At 35.4% G+C, this 21,443-nt stretch overlaps 1 protein-coding gene across 4 annotated transcripts in view; it reads right to left on the reverse strand.

Annotated features, from left to right (window-relative positions):
* The window catches only part of LOC5563771 (tyrosine-protein kinase Btk29A), a 417,823-nt gene that overhangs the window by 130,299 nt on the left and 266,081 nt on the right, over nt 1–21,443 (reverse strand). The gene's annotated exons all lie outside the window — the stretch shown is intronic.

Here is a 21,443-nt window from a genome sequence, read left to right on the forward strand (position 1 = left end):
CAGTCGGATTCGCAAGGGCTCCAGTTGGCATTCGCAAACAATCCTGTCAGATTCTCAATGATTTAGTCGGATTATCAAGGATTCCAAACCGCTTTGCAAGGATTCCAGTCGATTTCATATGCATTTCAGTCGGATTCGCAATTTTTTCAGTTGAATTCGCAAGGGTTTACCTCGGACTTGCAAGGGTTCCAGATGGATTCACAAAAATTCCAGTCGGATTCACAAGTACTCCAGTCGAGTTCGCAAGAATTCCAAGTGGATTCGCAAAGATTTCTGGCAGATTCCAGTCGGATTTTCGCCAGGTTTCCAATGGAATTTTCAAAAATTTCAGTCGAATTTTCCAATTCACAAGAATTCCAGTGAGATGCGCAAGAATCTCAGATTTTTTTTTCCAGGAACGCTTCAAGGAAGTTTGCCGAATTTTTCAGATAATTTAAATTAGTTTAGAAATTAAAAAAGTTTATAGGAAAATTATAGTGAGCCTTTTGGGCTAGAAGAAAAAAATATTCACTGAAAAAATAGTTTTTATCATGAAAAATACAAAGTTCACCAGAGAACCTTGATAGGAAACAAATGTTTGGGACAAAGTATCAGGATAAAGAAATTTTCAATAAAAAAGTTTTTCTAAGAACAACTTTTGGATGATTTTTATTTTATTTTTTTTTTTGTCAAAATAAATACGTTTTAATGATAAAATAAGAATTTGAGAGTAATTTTCATAATGATTATTCATACTTCTCTAGAAGTAGCCGTTTTGAGTTATTTCAAGTTTAATGCAAAAATGTATTAATTTAAAAATAGAGTAGGTAATTTTAATTTGTTATTCACTATTCTCCACCAAAAACAATAAGTTTTTGAGAGTAGAGGTCATATTTTGCTCTATTAACTTATTTTTCATAATGAAGAACCGCGAATAAATAATGGAAATGGCCTATTTTATCATTAAAACATTAAATTTTGGCATTAAACATGAAATAACTTGAAAATGGTCACATATATAGAACGGCTCCATCCCATTACCCCGAACGCCATTACCCCGAACGCCACTACCCCGAACGCCACTACCCCGAAAGCCATTACCCCGAATGGGTCATTACCCCGAACGCCACTACCCCGAATGAACCATTACCCCGAATAGTATGAGATACAGTGCAGTATCTTGTTTTGCGGGTAAAAATGTGTTTCTAATGAAAACTGGTAATCAATGGCGCGTAGAATTTATCGGTAAAATGTTCATCATATATTTTCCCTTCTTTTATATGCCAGCTATTCTTTCGAAATATCTTGTTGGCAATTATCTTCTTCCCATTATTTCTGAGACGGTGCATGTTTATCAGCTTAGTGGGCACTTTCGCAGTTCAAGGGTTCATTCACAATTTTCATGACGCCAAAAATTGCCATTTTTGACACCTACCACTCTCGTACCATTTTTTGTATGGAAATTCTACATATTATGTACGGCCTGTAACATTACTAGGACAACCACCCACAACATGTTTTGCCTAGGGCTGTGCACAATATGCATTTATCGGTATCGGCGATAAAATTTTGATTCAATATCGGTATCGGCGATATATCGGATTTGAAATTATCGGTATTGAACCGATATCCGATAATTTTAAAATGATGGGTGTAAAAGCAAAATCGATAATTTTCCACATCAACTTTTGCATTATGTAGTGCATTTCTTGAATTTTGTGATTACGACATGCAATTCTCAGAGGACATCTAGAATTCCATTGAATCAGTTTCATTTCTTCAATAAAATTAATGAAAATGATTCTGGTTATCGGATCGGCAATTGTTTTATCGATATCGGAAAATATCGGGTCATGAGATATCGGATATCGTATCGAAAATATAGGCCCGATAAAATCGATATTATCGATAATATCGATATTTGCACAACCCTAGTTTTGCCCCCTTCGGCGTTCAAATTTATGAATGGGCTTTTAATAAAATAAGCCGTTTATTGACTGAGAGCTTTCTTTGTCAATTAACCATTCTTGTACATGTGCCTCTATGCCCAGGGACTTCAAGGAAATGTTCTTGCTGAACAGCGTGATCATCGGTATTTGGACTTCTTGGTGGTGTTTATATTTCAATTTTGTTTTTAAGCAAATATTTTCATTTCTTATGAATATAGGATGCCCTTCTTTCTTAAATAGGCTGTTCTTTCAAGTTTTTGTTAAATGTGCTAGTCACTAATATTTCCGTATAGAACAGCTTTTTTTAAGTAATATATCCTGAAGACATTCACTTAAGTGAATCCTGATATAATTCTAATAACAAATTTTCCCTTTTTTACCTTCTTGTACTAAAAGAGACAGGTCTCTTATGGATTTGCTCACCACTTTTATGCCATCATTATTTCTTCATTGGCTCGAATAAAAAAAAAGTGGTTATCTTATCGAAATTAAAATTAATGATCCCACAAACTAACGAAAGTTTGTACGGTAGCGGTAATCTGAGTCAGGTTAGTCTTTAAGCTGGTTCCATACAACAACACTTGCAGCGACTATCTCAGGGTGATCTTTCAATACCATACCAATACCAAATACTCATAAGGAATCGTACATTTGTCTCCCCGCTCTCTAACTAGAATTAGTCTCAAAATGTGATGCATTCGGGGTAATGGCGTTCGGGGTAGTGACCCATTCGGGGTAGTGGCGTTCGGAGTAATGACCCATTCGGGGTAATGGCTTTCGGGGTACTGGCGTTCGGGGTAGTGGCATTCGGGGTAGTGGCGTTCGGGGTAGTGCCATAGAGTCATATAGAATTGATCATCAACATTATGGTTTAGAATAATTTCAATATACTTATTATATCATCAAAACGGAGATGTGTTTGATCCTTCGACCTTGACGCTTGCTCCTGTGGGGGCCGGCGATGAGGGCAGGATCAAACATGTCGCGCATCGGTCGAGTAAAGTGAAAAAGTGCCGCATTCGATTAGTTTTTTTTTTTTGATCTTTCGACGTTGACGCTTGCTCCTGGGCAGTGCGTCAAGAAAGCCCGAGCAGTCGTCAGTTGTTTTCCCTCTCGGGTCGCGCGCCTATTTTCTCTGAGTGCCTTTATATAGCCGAGCAAACGAGTGAAGCTGAAAGTGGATTGTTGCTGCTCAAGGATGACGGATCAATTGGTGAGCTCGTTTCATGCTACTATTTCTAATCTATAAAATATATATGACTGCACCTTTAATCGTTACAACGGTGAGACGTAAATATGATTTTTCAACAAACTATGAAAGGTTCGTCACTGTTAGTGTCGACAAAAACTCTGATTCATATATTATTTATTTTTCTTTTTACCTTTATTTTTGTAATTAAAAACAACTTTGAATGGTTCGACACTACAAGTGTAGACTTGCGAAAGGTTCACTTTATTCAACAAACTTTGTGTCCAAACCTCAAGTGTCGTCATATTTTTTCTCTACATAGATATTGTTCATATCAAATGAAAATATTATATTTACATATAAGCATGTTTATATCTCACAAATAATCATTTACCATGGTCGTATCGCTTATCAAAGTGAATCCTGTGACCCAACGATCCTCCCCATTAACAAACATCCCTCCCAGTAACCTTTGTGGAAAGGCAGAGGCAAACACGGTCTCCAAATAGCAAAGGTTACACACTAACATTCCTTCCCCCAATCCCACCTGAGTGCAGGAACGTGGCCGGCGCCGTTATTGACCATGTATAAATAGAGGCACTGAATTATGCACACTGAAGAAGATTATGGCCAATCCCAGCCGAACTTCTTATTGATTCTTTGTGCATTTTCACTGACTTCGGTCAATCACGGAATAGCAACCATTGATATGTGTAGTCAGTCTTAGCTAAGCTAAGCTAAGCTTATTATATCATCAAAACGTTTTTATTTTGACAAAATACCAAACTTTTGAAAATCGACCAAAAGTTGTTGTAAGAATATTTTTATTCAAAATGCCTATATCATGAAACTTTGTCACAAACATCTGTTTTTTGTCAAAATTTAAAAACAAATATTCAAAATAAAATTCTTGTGTAATTTATGATCTAAGTTTTATTTTTAAATTTTCTATGAAAAAAAAAACAAATTTTTTCAGTTTATATTTTTTCTCATAGCCAAAACTGTTCACTACCACATCTCAATGGCCATTTTTTCTCTAAAATCAACAGTCTCGGAACAATATTTTTTTAAATAAATTGCATGCTTAAACTTATAGACTATTTTCGAAAGTTATTTTTGAGTCGAAATGATCGATTTATCTATGAAAAACGCTTATTATACCATGCTGAAAACATGGGTGAAATTCAATCTAAATCGAAGATTATGGAGCACGATATCTGATTTTTTCGAGTCATTTTGGATGGAATTCGTCAAAAAGTTTCATGTTTATAGATATTTCTGAAATTGGTTTACTTGAAACAATTCATCGTTAATTATTATTGAAACATAAATTCTTTCAAGAATAAATAAGAAAATAGTTCCAAGATTTTTAGAACCCCATCCTAGCTACGTTGTGGTTTTATTTTTAGAGTTATAATTTATCTATGAATATTTCTATGGAAACTATAAAAAATTAATCTACAGAATTCTAAAGGAAATTTCACAAGATAATTCTTCATGGATTCCGTGAATTTCTACGAGGGAAATTCTTAGAAAAAATACTGAATAAACCCTTGGAGGACTTACTACAACAATTTCTGAAGTTTTTTTTTTAGAAGAAATTCATAACAAATACTCCTGGACGGATTTTTTAGAATTTTGTGGACATTTTGTGGAAATCTGTATACAAAATACTGGAAAAGTCTTACAAATTATGCTGGAAGGAATGCTAATAACAGTTCACGTTTAAAAATAAACTGTTAAGAGCTTCTAAACAATTCCGCAGAATTCCTAATATGATCTTTTGTAGGGATTTTGGTAATCTGAGAGTAATTTTTAATTCTCGCAGTAGTTGTAGCCTAGAAAGTACGACAGAAACAATTCTGAAAAATAAAGAATGTTTGTCTCTTAGATATTTTGGAGAAATCCTGAATCAGTTCATCTAAAGAGATAGATGGAAGAATCCTTGATAGAATTCTGGATCAAGTATGGCAGAGTTCCAGAAAGAAATACTAGGAGTAATGTCAGTTCTTCACGATATCCCAAGAAACAAAAATAGATGAAATATACAACATTTTTTTTAATAATTTTGAATTGATTCCAGAAATAAACATTAACAGTATTTATGGCACAATCCTTAAACGAATCCTTAGTGGTATTCCTAAAGGTGTTCAAGAAGATATGTTCGAAGGAGTCTGCTGCTAAATTTAAAGTACCATTAGTGAAACTCTAGAAGCACTTAGAGGTACCGTCGGACGGGGCTACTTTTGATTCCGGGGGCTACTTTGGACACTCACCTTTTGTATTTATTGGCAGCGTAAATATTAATCTGAGCAATTTTGTGTCTTCAGCACTTTTATTAACCCATATATGCTCTACCACTAGGCATGATTTTTTCTTGGAACAACATCAACAATAACAGGATAAACAAGAAAACATTTCAAAAAAGCTTGAATAAATATTCACAAGGTATAAAAAATTGGCTATACAAACATTGTTTGAATTTTACCCATGTCGTGGAAACTTATTGGGAGTATCACAAAACTATCGAATCGTCATGTTTCATGAAAATCTTGTGATTTGTTTTGCTTAAAATTGTTGTTTTATTAAAATAATTGATCAAAGGTCTAATTTTTGCGACTTTTATTTTATTATAATGTTTTGGTTTGTGTATTTTACAACATGAAAAAAATAAAATAAATGTTTGTTAGAGTGAATAGACATAAAACACACATATTTCAATACGTACCAATGCCAAATTCACAACATAATCTCTAAAAAAACTATTTTTCGTCATATTTTACATGAATTTGTAGTACAGAACAGTCGCATCTTTCAAATGCTTAAATTAAACTATTCTTAAGCCAGCTCTAAACTGCTAAGAAACTAAAAGCATATTACAAAAGCAAACTTACTTCTTTACGATCTTGCAAAACTTTACTTCATAGATTGCGTTTTTAATGAAAATTACATACTGGTAATAAATTAGTTACCGATTGATCCTTCTACATATCGTTCATATAACAGTAAGAATAGTAAAAAAAAAGAGTTTTTGTACATAACTCATTCATCATCGCAGTACCTAGTAGTTACGTCGTTCGTTTATGTCAACTTGAAAATCGAGCATTTGTAACAGATAGTTCCATTTAAGAGGAAGTTGAAAATTTAAGTTTCATACTTCAAACTGAGAATAGTGAATGGCATGTTTCGTTCAAATTTGTTATATATGTGTAATTGATTCTAGCTTTGCGATTTTCTACATTAATATAATCAATGAAAAACGTTCAATAACATCACAGCGGACGACAATCTATTGAATCAGTTTGAAAGTTATAAGGAAAAATCATTTCATTAGCAAATTGTGAAAATGTCCAAAGTAGCCCCTTTTTTGTCTTGAAGGACACACTTTTTTCGCTATTCAAGTATTTTTGTTATTTCTTGATGGATTTGCCTCATACTTTGCACATTTGGTACGTACATATACAACTTAAATATAGGCAAAAATTATCTATATCTATCCATAATTCTAAGAGTTACAAATCCTCAAAGTTAAAGAATGTGGAAATAATGTCAAAAGAAGCCCCGTTTGACGGTATCCAGGAAAAGGAAGAACCTTCCTTGCACTTTTTCCCTTCAGGAAGCATGATTGCTGCGCTGACTAGCGTCTAAAGTGGAAAAGTGCTAGGAAACTTGCTTCTTGTCACCTTTGTTCACAGAGAGGATAAAGAGAAATCGATCATGTGGCTTACGCCCTTATTCTATCACACGCTAGACTTACTTTCGATCGTACAAATGCACGACGGCTCACAGTGCAGTAAAACAATCACAATTAGTGGAATCGTTTTCTACGCCGAACATCACGCAAAGTGTGCGTCCAAGTTTTATTTCTCAGTCCGGACGAATGAAAAACTTTGTCTACGTTCACAATTATACACGCTCGTAAAAAGAATTAATTGAAATTTCATGAATTTTAGAATTTTTACGGCGTGTGATTGAAATCCTTAAGTGAGGATGTACGAATGTTTTTCATAGTGTAAATAAGTGCCTTGTGAAAAAAGTCACACAGGAGAACCGTTAGTGGTGTGGTTCAGTCGATCATTGCTAATCAGATTTCGTACCTCGTCCAAGCGATTTCGATGAAAAAGTGCAAAGGGGTTAATAGAACTTAAGTTATTTATCGAAGTACAGTAGTTTTATTACATTTTAATGTGCAAGTGGACGAACCATAACAGCTTTCACAAAATGACACTAGAGAAATTAATCTTTATTGTAGGTAAGTTCGAATATCTGCCTTTAGTAAACATTTCAAGTTTGATACGACGAATGATAGCACTTGAGACAAATTAGATTGAAACTCACTGATTTTTCTCAAAATATGAAAAACGTCACTTGGACCACTCTGACTCAAAGCCGGAGCAAATCACCCAAGAACGAACTCTGTCGCTTCGGAGGAAAGACACTCCGCCAAACGCACAAGCGACGAACCTTGTTGCCTCAGTGGAAACCTGTTGCACAGCTTTTCGATTCGTCGTCGTGATGCACCAGATTGCATTGCCTGCTACCTCCTCTGTGAGCCTTTCGATTTGAAATTGTGGTTGACCTCCACAGGTTGCCCGCCTATTTGGTGTTCCCTTTTTCGATCATCGGTCTCTCCGTGCTCTCTTATGACTGCATATACGGTAAAGGATCGCAGAAAGGTCATCCTGTTTCTCCAGTTGTCGATTTTTGTTATGGGACGAGGCGGCAGAGGTGGAATTGTTGGGCGTCTTCAAGTTTGAAACAGCGTTGAACAGCTGACACAGCTCGACGTAATTGGAGAAGATGCTCGGAATATGGTTCGTTTGATGGCGGTCGAATCGGATTTTGTTTATCTTTTCGATTCATTGAAATTGGAAGGATGAGTTATGAAGCGTGAGTCCTAATTTTTTTCGAATCCGCCTGATGATTAAAAATGAAACACAAGCTCACTTTGTACACAAAATCTTTCTGCTTATGGAAGATTTGAAACTAAACACAGCAATTAAACAGTACTTTTAAGAACTACTTAGTTATAAATTTACTGATCCCTTTTCGATCGTCGTTAGATTCAAGCCAATCCATTAGATGCATTTGATAAATTTTCCGAGAAAAATAAAACAAATCCACTAGTGTTCCAACTCAAGTGAGGAAGCAAAGTATTCCGTCAATCGTTGTCAGTGTTTTCGAATCCGGTGGATTTAGGCAGGGTATCCTGTAATTCTAAATTGCAAATTGTCGCGTTTTATCATGAAACCTGATATAGCGAACTACTTCAAAACGTTTTGCGAGGAAGAGGCATATTTTTCACATACGAAAACAGAACTTAACGTTGATTCAAGGTCGTCTTGAAAGACCGGAAAAGATCCAAAGTAAAATAAAAGATTTACCTGGATTTTACTCAGTCCAAGTATTTGAAATAGAAAAGAAAACCCAAACTGTCAATCTCAAAAGGGGTCATTAGGATTAGGAATCAGGATAACAGTGTTGCCTAACTTAGGACACTTAGATATAAGAAATGAATGTAATGTTTGAAACGATACTAATAAAGAAAATTGAAACAAAGTTTAAAGAGTAAAGAACTAGCTAACCATATATGACGACCGATTCGAGATTAATTATTAAACTAGACCTCTCACTAAGTTGTTGAAGTTGCCCATCAATCAATCCAAACGATTCAAGAAGCGCATCGCGCGACTCAAAACGCACTCACGCATGCATCGATCTTTCCGAGAAGGAAGAAAACTGGAAAGAATGTGCAATAAATCCCCATCTCATCATCAATAATAAAAAAATCCGTTAATGGGTGAGTTCATTTATCAGCTTGCTATAAAACTAGCGATTTTATGGTCCACCATTTTCATCGGCGGCTTCCTCACCTGAAGTAGGTGCAACCCGCAGCGCTGGAATGCACTGAAAATGCTCCTCAAATGCTACTTCCAGACGGGCATCAATCTCTCGACTAATACGCTGATACCTACCCCCGCCAAAGCGTGAGCCAGCGAGCATGCAGTTTGCAATAGGGTGGATAAAAATATCGTTTTTGCTTCAAAACACTCATTCTAGATTCTAGATCGAATTCTGAGTGTCCTCCCGAAATTTGAACTAATTTGGATGAAAACTGAGACAGCCCTTCAAATTGTGTATGGGAATATAAACGATAATAATAAATATTCGAGCTGTTTAGTGCTTAAATACCACTAGAGCTGTTTACCATTAAATACCACTAGAGTTTTTCGAGTCTAGTACACGACACTGAAGACGCACTTACAGTTGAGGTCGAAATATGTGTATCTGTCAAAGGATACAAACTCTAGTGGAATTGAATAGTATAGTACTAAATTCGGTTTTTGATGTTTTGAAGCACCCTAGTGTGCAGAGCAGTGCACGTTCCACTCTGCGAGAGTGCAAATTATGATGGAAGGGTCGGGTAAAGTGCTAAATGCTACCTACTACAGCGAATGGCCCTTGCGGAGCGAAACGTGGAAGATAGGTAGCTCGGCTCGGGTGCACTTTGGCAAACGATAATGTAATTCGCTTCGTGCGTGTCATGTGCAGCAGGAGCAAGTAGTAGTTTATGCGTGGTGATGAACAGATTTATGCTATCTTTGAACTCATGGAGATGGTGATCGTATTCAATAAATTCATCAATCATATTTTCACGCTGTTGATTAAAGTTTGCTCAAATGACGTTTATCCATCAACAGAATTTAGATTTTTTTTCCAACAGATCCACGGGTTTTGCCTAGTATCTCGTATTTGAATTAAAAATGCCATACCATTTTTCAATCTCTAGCGTGTGTTTTTTTGTGAACGGGTGTTTGGAAAATCCCCCATAGAATTCTTTAGTAATTAATGTTGATTTTTAACGATCAACGCTCCGTCATCGTAATCATCGTCATCATCGAAACTTCAAAAGCAGTTTTTCTGTTCAAAACTAAAAATTATTCGATGAAAATGTGTTCACTGTGTTTCGGTTGGAGAATACAATACTGTGAACACATTTTCCTGAAAACATTCTTGATTTTGAACGAAAAAACTGCTTTTGAAAATTCCGAAATCAATGACGGATCCTGCCCCCTTAATGTTGAAACGTATGGCTGATTAGGGCGATTCAAAATTTAAAAATGGATGTATGGAAATTACTATGGAGAAATTTTGAGAAATGTTTCAAGCGCGCTAGTACTGTAATGTAAGTAGGAACGTATCGTCCCATATTGAAAACTCATTCTTCAAGTCTTAATGAAGGATGTTGCTGAAGAAACAAATCCCTTTTGAGCAAATTTCGTTTGGGATTTTTGTACATGTTTGCAGGGCTATAATCCCATATTTAGCAAACTGATAACAAACAAACTCACGAATATCTTTTCTGCTATTTGTCGGATTGAATTAATCTCTTCAGAAAATTTCTTTATTATGGCTTGAAGAATGAGTTTTTACTATGGGATAATAAGTTTGTACTTACATTACATTACTAGCGGGTTTGGAACATATCTCAGAATTTCTCTATAGTAATTTACATACAAACCTACATTGTCTTTGGGCCACCTTTAAATCACCACCTAGAAAGCTGAAAATTTCACAGAACACTATTTTTATGGTAAGGATAGTAAGAAACATATGGGAGATTGGATTCTCAAACATTTTTAAATTTTGAACCGCCCTAATGGTTGATCTCCCTCAAAAGAAATCGTATTCGATTCCTTTAAAAATTCTCACTAGATCTGATCTGATCTTTGGCAAATCCTTAGCGTTAGCGTTAGCGTTAGCGTAGTTACGGTATACTTCGTAGATTGGATACTAGCAACATTCATGTTTCTTTTTAATAATCTCATCCTGACTACTTTCAGGAACAAGGCAGGGGAGTATACCTTGTTCAAATCATAAACAAGAATACTAAAAGCATGAATATCACTATTCCCGGCCACGCCCATCTTTACTGTAACTTGGGATAGGGGAAGGAAATGTTGATGTAGCACTTACTTAATGAGAGGCCACCGACTCAGCGACACCCTCATAAGTGCTACGGAGTTGGAGGTTGGGGAAAGTATATTGTCAGGACTCGCCTAGAAAGCTGGCGATAGACCATAAACATTTGTTGTTTAAGTGTTTTCAATTTAATCTTTTGAATGCCGGCAATCAAAAGAGAAAACAATAGTTTATTTATAGTATAAATAGTATTTCGCGAAATGCTTGTCGACTGTGCAGTAATATTTTTGCTCAATAGCCAGTAAAAAGCAAAACCGATCCCTCAAGAGTCATCGGATTGTATAAAATAACGATACGCGAAAAAAAAAATCTCTGACGACGAAACCACGCGCGAAACCGTGAGCAAAACCTATTTGACGACGCAAAATCGAACTGTTCTGCTTGGGCTTCACGAAGCACTACCCAGCAAGACACTTCAAAACAGGGAAAAAAATCTCCAGCGACGCAAACACGCGCAAAATCGTGAGCAAAATCTATCGGACGACGCAAACCCGAACTGTTCTGCTTGGGCTTCACGAAACACTACCCAGCAAGACGCTCCAAAACAGGAAAAAAAAATCTCCAGCGACGCAAACACGCGCGAAACCCTTGAGCAAAATCTATCGGACGACGCAAAACCGAACTGTCCTGCTTGGGCTTCACGAAGCACTACTCTGATCTGATCTTTGGCAAATCCTTATGTAAAAACTCACTGAGATCGTTTATATTCTAAGCGAATGCCTGGTAGTATTCTAGATATATCCCTTATAGATTATTTAACAGATTCTCGATGAGAACTGCAGAAAAATCCTAGAGAGATTCAAGGTGGTACATGAGGTGGTATCTTTATTTTTCCTTGTAAAATCTTTGGCAAATCACTGAAAAATTTATAAGTAAAATCTATGATAAGATTGTTTATGGATGCTAAGATCGATTTTCTTAAAAAAAAAATCGATCTTTGAAGATTCTTGGAAGATTCATGACGGACTTCTGTTGAAGAAATTTTAGTCAGACCTCACAAGAAACTCAGCAAATTTTGTGAAGAATTTCAGCGAATTACTTGTAGGTTTATGTATATTTCTAAGAAAATTGTTAGCAAAGAGTGCTTCGCGGATGCCCAAGGAATCGTGTTCGTTTTTTGTTTTTGCTACGTCGGTGCGATGTTATTGTATTTTTTTCGTGATATTGATTCTATGGATTTTTCTCTCTATTTCCGCGCATTCAGCTGGACAGTGGAGTAGTGCGTGGTCTTTTGATTCAGTTGCATGCTCTTGTGGGGCTAGTGACAGAATCAAGATCAACCGTGTCCGGTTCGCGTTGTGCGAGAGCGTAAAGATATTTGGGTTTTGTCGAGGATAGATTGCCAACTGGTGAGCTCATTCTTTGCTTCTGATAACAAATCTCAATTGTGGCAATATTATGTTCATGTTATTTTATAACAAACTATGGATGGTTCGTCACTACAAGTTGATTATTCTTTTTTCGTTTAATTTTAATATACAAATAGCTTTCATTTTTCGTCATTACTAAAACTAACCTTTGAACAGTTCGACATTACGAATGTCGATGTACTTTTTAATCTGCTACTAACATCTTTTCATCGCCGCGATACAAAAATGCATAACTAGTTTTAAGTATTTTTCCAGTATGCATAACTAGTTTCGTATTTTTCCTCCTTATCCATGGATCGCATCACCGACTAAATTTGACTTTCAGATCTTATTCCTTGCTCACTAATCAACACCCTTCCCGTGGTGATCGTGGAGATGCAGAGGTATTCTAGGTCCATAGAAGTAACAACCATTACACACTTATATTCCTTTCCCATCCCAACTGACTGTAAGACCTTAGCCGGCGCCGTTAGTGATCAATAATATGCTGCTAAAAAAATCTTACCAGACTTCAAATAACATATGCCTTCCATAATCATTGGTGGACTCATGATGAGTGTTTTTTAGTAAATTTCTTGTTTTACTTGCCTTCAGTTTTTGACAGAGTCATTGTGTGATTTCTGACGAGTTTTTTTTTTCTAATATTTATAAGAAGATTGACAGTGCATTCTTCGCAACAAACTCCTCTGCAAGAGTCCAGTTGTTTCCGTGGGAAGATTTAAAGTAGATATACCCAGCGCAATTCTTAGTTATATGAGTGATGAATTCCTTGAAACTTCTATCAAAATAACTAACGATTTCTCGCACTCTTTTCTAAATTCTTGGAAAATCAATCAGAGGCAAGAATGTCGTATCATTTACAGATATTTCCTTGGGTCCAACGAGATCTCTATCAGGAACGACCAGGAATTCTTTGGAATTATTTCTATATTTTAGAAAAGATTTCCAAAGATCCAAAGAATGAATTGACCAATGTTGAAAATTATAAGTCAACTATGATACACGATACGAATGGTGCCATTAGATTAGATATCGATTTACGTGAAGTCATCATTTTTTCACTAAAAATTTTTGAGCTAGAATCCTAATTTATAAGAAATTTTGTTTAAATTTGTCTAATGTCTAATAACACATTTTAAACAAATAAGGCTGAATGTTTAAATGATGCAAAGATCTCCTGCGTATAAAGTAAGCTTACATCTTGGTGATCCCACCCGAAATTCTTGACCGATTCCAGATTTAATTTTTAGTCTATCATTGGTAATATCCTTGACAAAATGAAGTAAATCATTGAATTATATGCAACATTCTTCGCAGATGATTGTAAATATCTTGGGTCGTGCAAATATCTGGCGAAATATTCGAAAGATTTTTCTGACTTAAAAAAACGTTCTTGAAATATTTCTTGTTCAAATCTTGATGTATTTGTATTGATCACAAGTGCATTTTCGACCATTGAACAATCGTTTTTGCTCATAAAATTTTCGAAATTTGATTTTCAATTCTTAAAATTTGATAGATTTACCATTTATAATATAAAACATCTCGACTAAACCGTTGTGGTATGTTCAAAATTTGAATAAAAATGATACATCAGTGACTGAAGAGTTACTTAATGTCTATATCCAATGTTTAAGAACTGCTTCAGAGATCCATCGCGGAACACACCGACAGTAATTCGTAGATTTAGGAGTTTGTGAAGGAAAACGAACAGCTCTCGGGAGAAGTCTTCTTAGTGTAAGGACTGTTCATTTTATAAAGTTGACATCTTGTGTATATAGCATACACATGGTAAAAAAGCAACCAAAAAATAAATTTCACATGGATTATTTACAACGTTTGGAACGGTTGATTTTTTAAGATTATCAAAATCAATGATTGTTATTAATTACGAGGAAAATTCTTAAACCTATATTTTTTATTTTCAAAAAAGGCTTTTTCTTCAAAAGCGACATCATTGGGCAGTCTCCCAAAAAAAAATCTAGTTATTTTTGGAGCAGCAGTTTTACACGTATTATAAAAACAATTGGGTTTTCGATTTTTCCTAAAAGTTGTCAAATTTCGTTTCCACATGGTAGCTTAAAGTTTTCTGAGCACAACAGATTTTTTTTCAGATTTTTCGCGCATCTTAATCTCGAAAAATCAGTAAAAATCGAAAAAATAGTTATTTCAGCAACTAGTTGCATAATGAAGATTTTTCCAGCACGAGTCGTTGGATAATTACGACTAGTGCTGGAAAAATCGAGTTTACAACGAGTTGCAGACAACATTTTTTTGCTATTACGAAAAATGCCGGTCATTTGCATAATTTTCATTAGCACAAACATATTTCAAGAGCACCCACGAAGGATATCTTTGCGACAGACAAGGTAAAAAGCAATAAGCAACCTTAAACATACAATTTTGTTGCTTTTCATGTGATAAAATACCTACCGAACCGTCGCGTAAAAAATCGGACTTATTTGGAACTAAAAGAAACTGACTATACTGCCTTCACTACGTCCGCTGAATGTTCTGATTCGAAATCAGAAAGACCGTAGTAAGGTCCCAATCGCCCAGCGAATGTATAATCTGGAGCAATTCGACTAGGTTAAATAGAAATCCATAAACATTAAAGGAATCGCGTAAGAAGAGGATAAGATATATCATAGAGGAGACCAGAAACAAAACTGAAAAGTGCAACTTTTCAGCACCGTTAACAATACTGAAAAGTAGCACTTTTCGATACTTTTCCTTTTGTTAGGAAAAGTAGGCCGTTATGTTGTTCATCCTCTTGATGAAAAGTAGGGTGATATGCAACGTAATAGCAAAAATAAAATTTCGCTCATTGACAGACGGGTAACATAATGACAGCTTGCTTTTCACCGAAAATTTTAGTGGGTTTGGTTTATCGTGCACAGTGTGTTTACAAATTGTAATTGGTGCGAGGAATGAACACAAGATGTCAGAACGCACTTGGATAATAATTTCAATCTAATTCGCAGATCGTCAATATTATGTTGTCCAAATTCAAAATTGGATTTCAAAATTTTCAAATATTTAAAAAAAATACTTCCTAAGATCAAAAATAATTGAAAATTTGGGTTTGGAGTCAGTTTTGAACAAATAATCTTAAAATGAAATAACCTCCACTCCCCTCAAAACCCAAAATTTTCATAAAAAAAGTTAATTAAAAGGGGGCTGAAATGAATAGAATTTTTAGGTTTAAATTGCATCTTACCGAAAGTACTATTAGAGTTTTTACGAAATAAAACCCACGCCTTCATAGAGTTGCTTATTTATTTAGTCCCCAAGTTATGTTGAAGCACTATAGAGAGTATATGCATTATTATCAGAAGACCTCTCAAAGCACAAAGAAAATCATCAAAATTGACAACACTGCGGTAATCGAATCGAATTTATTTCCCATGTATTATTTTCATAAAATGTTATTCTGAGAGCACTGATCGAAATATTTGGAGAAAAACATTTACAAATTTCTGTGAATCGGTATATTGAACGCATATTGTGTTGTATATTTTATTAAGTGTAAGAATTTTTAATAAAACGACCATAAAAAGTGAAATTTATACTTTAAAAGGCGGTTAAAATTAATGATTAGGCTCTCTATAATATAAATAAAGTTTCTTTAGTAATATAAATCAATTTTGAACACGCATCTTTATTCACCTTTTTGTTGGGAGTTTTTCAGAAAATTAGGTCATGACTGGATACAGTAACCTAGGGTCAGAGAGTGATCAAATATTATTGGCGGTTTGAATGCTCTCGCATAATAACAATAATAACGCATTTTGTTAGATCTTATATTTTCATAACATCGTAGAACCGTATCACAAAATGTTTGATTCCTACTTGAATGGCAATTTTTCCCAATCCATCTAACGTTATTCCACCAACACATCTATCGTCCACATTACGATTTCGGTTTTCAGCTATTTTAGCTGCAGTCAACGCTAGAGGAAAATCGAGAAAAACTTAAATCGCCGCAATGTATGCAGCAGCCGCAGCAGCATCATAAAGCACACACAGTTACAGTGCACACACAAATGGCGTAGCAAAAAAAGAGCAAATCCACTTTGTAACTATTTTGCTGGCGGGTACCGAGTCGACCGACGATACGATGTTGTTCGTTGCAATGAATGTCGACCGTAGGTTTGTGAGTTTTTTTGTGAACGTTTCACGAAAAGTCTCTGTTGAACGATTGACTTGAATGGGCCTTTCCCGAGTGCACTTGAATGTCATAAGGCAAATTTCCTAAAAGATAAGCAAAACTTGTGATAAGGGGTTTTCATCCGTCTCGAATTAGCAAGACATGCCTTGATTTCTACCTTGAAATTCAGTATATTAGATCATTTTTACAAATAACCGTGATCCGGAGGTAAATTGATCTTTAATTCGCAACTTTTTGTAATAGTGTTTTTGGTTGTACAAAGTCAGTTATTATTTTTGCTCTTTTCACACTTGTTACCAATGTCAAATTTGTCCTTCTGTTATTCAATTTAATTGACAAAACTTGCAAATGGATAGCAATTTATTTTTACCCGGGATCCCTATTTTAGAAGACAAAAAATCTCAAAATGGGTAATTCTAAAAACTACCAGAATAGAAAAAGAATGAACTCGCAACTTCACGTACGTCGTGCCATCGACCTCCACTCGGGGATCATGCACTTGCCCACTCAACGCACATATTCGGAAGGAAGAGTTCAAGGACAGAAAACGTACGTCGTCCTTCGCCTGGATGCTGCGCAGGTTGTTCTCCATTAGCAATGAACTCAAGAACGAACGTCCCAATATACAGCATTAGACTCTACTCACTTCACTTTTTTCATCGTCATCATCATCATCATCGTCGTCGTCCGTCGAATCGGAAGAACGATCTCCCCGAAAAGTACAGCGTCAGAAATTTAACCGGCAGGTGCCAAAATGCGTGAATGCGGCTGAATTCTAAATTTGCAGCTGCCGGACGGTGATCGACGATCAGTTCACTAACGACCAATAGGACAACAAGAACGTTGACGGTATTACCAGTCTGGTAATGATTTTCAGGGTTGTCCAATCTTTTGGTACTATGGACCATTTCTCAGAAGCAAAAAAAGTTAGATCACTAACAAATTTTAAAAATTGTTGGTAAAATTGAACGAAAGGTCCTCGAGGATGATTTTTTAAACTGAGAACAGATTGCTGTTAGGCATCCGGCACAAGATTCTGTAAAAAATCCTTTAGGAATCTGTTAGGGTCTGGGATACTGTGAGAATTGTGCAAATTTTTTAAAAGTAATTTTGAACAGATTTTTTGCCAATGAACAGTTAGGATTCCGACATGGCCATTGGATTACTCTCAAATTTTACGTCTAACGAAATTGATTTATTCCAATAAATCGTAAGGCTATTCAACTGGTCTTGCTCTTCTAGACATGGAAAAGCATTCGACAGTGTTCGGCATGAAGATTGATTGGAAAATTGAAAACTTTAATTTTCCAACATGTCAAAGTGACATGTCATACGTTGGGCAGCCCTGTTCTAAACGACGATGGATTTTGGATCGACCAATTTAGGATACGCGTCGTCGTTCCACGCAGAAAAACTTTCAAGAATTTAGGATGACGTGCATTAAGAGCCAGGTTAGTTTGGCAGCTTCTGTGCGCTAAAAGGGTTTAAGTACAAAATTGGTTCCATTTATGGGCACTTGAGATCGCCGTGAGCTGACGACGGTAATGGTTCTAGCTTGACTGACGGTCGCACATTCAAATGAACAATTATACTAGTTAGTTGGAGATGGATGTGCTTCAATGTTAAATACTGATGAGTGGTTAATTACAAAATGATTTCCTCATTGATTTTGGATTGTGGAAATGCGTCAGAAGTATCGCGATTGGTGTGAGTAATTGCTGAACACATTTTAGGATCATGAACTTATTGGCGGTTTAATTTCAAAAGGGTAAGTTAATCATTCGAGGCCTTCCTTAGCCGAGTAGTTAGAATCCACGGCTACAAAGCAAAGCCAAGCTGAAGGTGTCTAGGTTCTATTCCCGGTCAGTTCAGGATCTTTTCGTGATGAAAATTTATAAGCTCATAAGAAAACTTAGCTAAGAAGCAGGCTCTGTCCCAGTGAGAACATAATGCCTAGAGGAAAAAGAATTAATAATTCCAAAATGCCATTTTGGAACAATAAAATGTAGAGAAGCTCGAACTAAAATAATGCAAAAGTAATTTAAAACCGATTGATGCCTAGTAATTTAAAATTTTGTTTCGTTGTTTTTTGTTAGAAACTCTCTGAGTTGGAGGGAAGAATTATAATAATTGAAGATGCTTTAAATTTATTCTGATTGAAAATAGTGTTTTGGCCAGGCCCGGATTTGGGGGGGTGCCGAGGGGGCAAATGCCGATTAGGGGGGCCCCCGAGGAACCAAAATTAAAAACAAAAAACATTTTTAAATACCTTTCAATATTTTCGCTTTAGGCATTTGAACATATAGTTCGAACGTTTAAGTCAACTTTCCAATATTTAAGTAAATTGTTTTTCTTAACCTAATATCTATCCCACAGTATGGTTTGATCAATGAGTATCCTTCAATATATTACAAGAAAACATGAATGTTAAGACAAAATCTTCAAAATTGTTCTCCAATTTTTTTATATTGGAATTAAAAATGCGCTCAACGTTTCTGCATGGCCTTAAAAAATATGGCTAAATCTGTAAAGCACTGTTCAATTCAAAGAGTTTATTGGTTTCCTATCAGAACTTTAAAATTTAAACATATTTGCTAATCTATCGAAAACTTGAAGTGTAAGGGAAATTATTTTGTGACGCGCTTGTTCGCTTATTTGAGGCTCAATCGCTTTATGGAACCGAAATTCATTTTAAGTGAATACAATTCATTGACTTTTCCAGTATAAAATAAATACTGGATGGATCCAAGGTACTCGTGACAACTCGAGGCTAGTGGTCACAATTTTTGAAGAAAGGACATGATAGGGATTGGAATCAGGGTTCTCTGCTGCTCATCCTGAATGTATATCGTGGTAGCTCGATTATCGTTTCATGGCGTTGGTACCGGAGACAAATTGGAAACTTGTAGTAATATAATCAAAAGAAGCTTTGAAGAAAAACGGATTTGGAGATTTTCAGCAATTTTTCACTCCATACAAATTATATAGAAGCCAAAAAACGAGCCAGTCTTCTACGAATTGTTATATTTTTCCTAATGGACGGAATAATCACCTAAAAACAATATAAGAAAACTTGAAAACATTTTAATTTTTCAATGTATATAGCTCACAACCGGTGGTAGGTCATTTGGCATTAAGTCGTTTGGCATAAAGCCGTTTGACATAAAGTCGTTTGGCATAATGGTCATTTGGCATAAAGTCGTTTGGCATAATGGTTGTTTGGCATAATGGTTGTTTGGCATAATAGTCGTTTGGCATAATGAGTCTGAAACCAAGAATTTCTCAATTTTCGTTTTTACGTTTCTATTGAATCTTTCTGATGACACAAGGCTTGTTTTGGAGTCAATTGATACAAAATGGCACTCTATTCAACAATTATTCGCTCTTGAATAAATTTAAGCATATTAGGAAAGTTATTGCCAATAGTATTTTATTATTTATCCAGAAATTACCCTTCTTTCATATATTAATTCTTCTTTTGAGTTTTGCTATTGGAACAAATTTTTGCACTGAAGATTTTTATATATTTAGCACAAATTTACCCTTCTATTAATTGCTCTATTTTTTTCCTAAATATGATGTAACCATTATTATAGGTATAAAAACTGTTGATTTTAAATTTCAATAAATTTCTCCTTCTTTTATGCATAGGCTGTTCTTTGGAGCTATATTTTTTAAGTATTTTTGTATACAACTGACAAACGGGCGGCAATCGATAACATTGATCTGCTCAAATTATCAGCGAAAAGAGAAATCGATTACTGCAGTTACTTTGATGGGTTGTGCTACTTTTCCCCGAATGTCGTTTCCCCGAATGCCATTTCCCGAATATCCCGTTTCCTCGACTAGCCCACTCCCCCGGAAAATTTTTAGTACCCATAATTGTCGTAACTATATACATTTCAGGGGGTGAACGAACTGACCATCTAATATGCACCCTTCTTTATTTAATTGGCGGTTCTTTCGAGTTTTACCGTCTTCAGCCGTCTTCCATCTTCTTCTTTTGAGTGTTTATCGTTCTTTCTCGTCACCACTTTTCGGGGGAACCAGTCATTGCCGCAATAATTTTGGCGTCAATTCTTGTATAGCTTTAATTATAAATTTTGCCTTCTTTTAAAAATAGGCTGTTCTTTATGTTTATACTGTTATAAATTTTATTATTCAGTAAAGCTAATTGTGAACCATTTTTATTATTAATTCTTGCCAGATGTATTGTTAGAATTATAATTATTTCAGAACCTGCCAATATTCAATATATACTTTTTTTGGGGCAAACGCGTGATCTCCTTACGAGATATGCCTGAAAATATATTATTTCAATCACAAATTTTCCCTTTTCTCGATAATAGACGGTGTTTTTGATGTCCACTTCCAAAATTAGAATTTATATTGAACCGTTGAAAAGTTTTGCCACAAATATTTTCTTTTAAAGATGTGTTAATCATTTGAGCTGTGCTGTGAAAAGATTATTTTTTTTACGTTAGAGTCTGAAACATTTTAAACGAAAAATAATTTGCTCTCGTATAAAGGCTATTTTTGCATTAAGTCGCATTAATAGATCTTCTGATTAGAGCTTTTGATATTTTGCAAAAAAAATCATTATTTTATCAAGTAATGTTCAGCGAGTGTTACGTCCAAACTGGGACAGAGCTTGATATGCAGCGAAATATTCTATGAGCGTTCCCTTGATGAGTAACTGCGAACTTTCCTTGCCAATTTACTGTTTTCAAATTTGCATATCGCAACAAGCTCAAGGGTACTCTATGTTATGAGATGTAGAGACCCGTCACGAGTTTTATTTA

This window comes from Aedes aegypti, chromosome 2, assembly GCF_002204515.2.
Source record: "Aedes aegypti strain LVP_AGWG chromosome 2, AaegL5.0 Primary Assembly, whole genome shotgun sequence".
Classification (NCBI taxonomy): domain Eukaryota; kingdom Metazoa; phylum Arthropoda; class Insecta; order Diptera; family Culicidae; genus Aedes; species Aedes aegypti.